This window comes from Mercenaria mercenaria, chromosome 4 (genome assembly GCF_021730395.1).
Source record: "Mercenaria mercenaria strain notata chromosome 4, MADL_Memer_1, whole genome shotgun sequence".
In the NCBI taxonomy this organism is placed as follows: Eukaryota; Metazoa; Mollusca; class Bivalvia; order Venerida; family Veneridae; genus Mercenaria; species Mercenaria mercenaria.
In genome coordinates, this window is record NC_069364.1 from 85,508,562 (window position 1) to 85,511,923 (window position 3,362).

The window sequence follows — 3,362 nt, forward strand, 5'->3', positions numbered from 1 at the left end:
CAATCGTGCCAGAATCATTTAAAACATCACGAATAAGACCATTGTTAAAAAAGCCAAGTCTTGACCAAAACACACTCAAGAATTACAGACCTGTTTCCAATCTGCCATTCCTCTCGAAAATCCTTGAAAAAGTGGTAAACAGAAGAATTGAGGAACATTTGACAAAAACCATCAATTACATGAAATAAACCAGTCAGCATACAGAAAATTTCGTTCAACTGAAACCGCATTGTTAAAAGTTCAGAACGACATTCTCGAATTCCTAGACAAAGGTGACGTCACAGTACTTGTGGTGTTGGACCTGTCGGCTGCATTTGACACCATTGACCATAACACCCTTCCTCACAGACTCGAATTTAACTTTGGATTCGCCGAAAAAAACCTTCAATGGGTGGCATCATACCTAACAGACCGCTACCAAACAGTATGCATCGATGGCAAACTCTCTGAACCAGTCCTTATGAAATTCAGTGTTCCTCAAGGATCTGTTCTGGGCCCAAAATTCTACACGATGTACACAAAGCCAGTCGGGTCCATCTGTAGAAACCACGGTCTAAACCACCACTTTTATGCAGATGACTCCCAACTCTATCTGTCGTTTAAACCAGTTGACCAAGCATCAAAGGCAGCCACAATCACACGAGTTGAACAATGCCTTAAAGAAATCATCTCATGGATGAATTCAAACATGTTAAAATTGAATGCAGACAAAACTGAAGTAATTATTTTTTCGAGTCAAAAACACTCCAAACATGTTGAAAATCTAGAACTGAAAGTTGGCGAAACGAGCATAAGACCATCAAAAACTGTTCGAAACCTTGGTGCTACGTTTGATTCGAACATGCACATGGACCATCATGTTAATTCTGTGACTCGAACATGCTACGGCCAAATACGACACATTGGTCATATTCGACCATATTTGACAACTGAAGCCACCAAAATCCTTATAAACTCGCTTGTAACCTCACGATTAGATTACTGCAATGCTCTTTTGTACGGCGTGCCAAAATCAACAACGAGCAAACTGCAAAATGTCCAAAACACAGCTGCACGTCTTATTACGAAAACAACCCGTTTTGAACATATAACACCAATCCTTAAAGATCTTCATTGGCTTCAAATACAAGACAGAATCAATACAAAATTCTCATTCAAACATTCATGGCCTTGCATGGACAGTCGCCGGTGTATATGAGAGAACTACTAGAAGTGTACGTGCCAACTAGAAATCTGAGGTCAGCAAGTGCAGCAACAACCCTTGTGCCACAAAAAAGTCGACTGGTTACCTACGGGGATAGAAGTTTCAGAGTTGCCGCCGCAAAACTATGAAACTCTCTCCCTGACAATCTCAGAAAAGATTCATCACTTAATTCATTCAAAAGAGCTCTCAAAACACACCTTTTCAAAATTTTCTACAACACATAGATACCAACTGTGACTGTTCTACCCATAATAAATAATGCCATTGTTATTTTTTGTGATACAGAACTACGGCAAGTCATTCGTCGCTGACGAAGATCTCTTAACTGTACAATTCATCATGTAATTAACTAAATTGACAATTCATCATTTATTTCATCATGTCACATTTTAAGTGTTATGACGTTCTATGTGTGTGTTGTTTCTTTTGCAAGACTTGAGTTTCACTTGAAGTGTGTGGTATTTCTATCTAATTCAGTATATGATGGCACCATTAACCGGGGGATTGAACCTCTTTATGCAGCCTGTCTGGGCGTGCCAGGTGCTTAAAGCACTGGTATTGGCAATAGGGGTAAATCGACCTCAAGGGGAGGGGTGCGGTCATGGCTGTTTGTTACAATAAGGCTGTAAATATTATCATTGTTCATTGATGATATTGTTGTAATAACTATTATTTTTATTATTATGTACAGCGCCATTGAATATATCATTTATGAAAAAGGCGTTTGATCAAATTGTTCAGTTTCAGTTTTGCGATAGCATATGTTATGTTTTGTTATTTTCCTACATATCTGTGATATGTCACACGTTTAATTGTAAAGCGCCTTTGAACGTATATTCCATATGAAAAGGGCGCTCAACAAATCTGGTATAATAATAATAACAAAGAAAAATAACAGCAGAATATTTAAACATTGAGTCCGCTTTGGGTGTGGGAGGTCATATGTTCGCCTTGCTTGGCGCTCAGCATAAAAAGGGGAAACTGGCTTCTCTTCTCTCATCCCTAGTGGCGATGGATTCCATCAGGAAAGATGTGTCTGGAGTGATTGATATAAGTTGTAGAACTTGCTTGACAATCGACCTAAAATAAATTAGTATTTGAAAAAAAAAAATACATCAACACTGACTCCGGAGAGATTTTTTAAGACTACTGTTGTAATAGTTCCTAAAGTAGAAGAATAATTTTTGGAGACATGGAATGCAATAAAGAAACATACCAGCTGATCCGGTTTGAGTGAGTTGGTTCATGAGAGGTAATGGAATTTGCAACATTCTTCACGACCCCAACACTCCACATACCTCTTAAGTCGACTTGAAAATGTTTATATCCGAGACAAATGCGTAAAAATATGTAACAGGTTTACATTAAGTGAAAATACAGTCAGAAGATTTATTATTTTTAAAGTGACCTAAATATCAAATAGTCAAAAATATAAATGATAATAGGGTAGTGATCCCTTAAAATGTCTTATATAGATATGTTTACAGCACACATATATGGAAAAAAAAACTCATGACTGCACGTGAACTTTGCGTCCGCCCAAAATTTACCGTACTGGTAGGCGCCGCAAATATGAATCAAGATTTGGTTCATATACAGTTCTCTTTTGTTATCAATCTCAAAATAAGTTTCCAACAAATTTACGAGTGTGTATATTTATTATTGGATGCACATGACGAAACATACATCCGCCAATGTATCTAAGTCGCAAAAAATACATCTAACTAAAATTATTTGGGGGCTGCACTTTTATTTCACATCACAAAAGATATGTTTTTGCGCTGGCGTAAATTTTGCATCTGGATATATTGAATCTTGTGCATGTAATCAAAATCTAAAATTTAGAAAGTCAGCGATAAAGAAATATTCATAAGTCAGGTCTCACCAACATTTAGGATCAGAATTTTACACGTTCTGTATGTATTGAAATTGCTGTATAAAAATTAAGGGAGGATCCGATAAATTTCACGAAATTGTCACAGTCTTTACAGTATCAAAAAACAAACGAGTTTCTGCACTGATTCCCCGCTGATATGTTTAACCTATTGTCAAATTGAACTTTCAAATGCACCAATGCACAGCTATTATCAACTAATGCAATGAAATGATACGATATACAAAAATGTCAACAAATATACGACATTGTTTACATTTTACC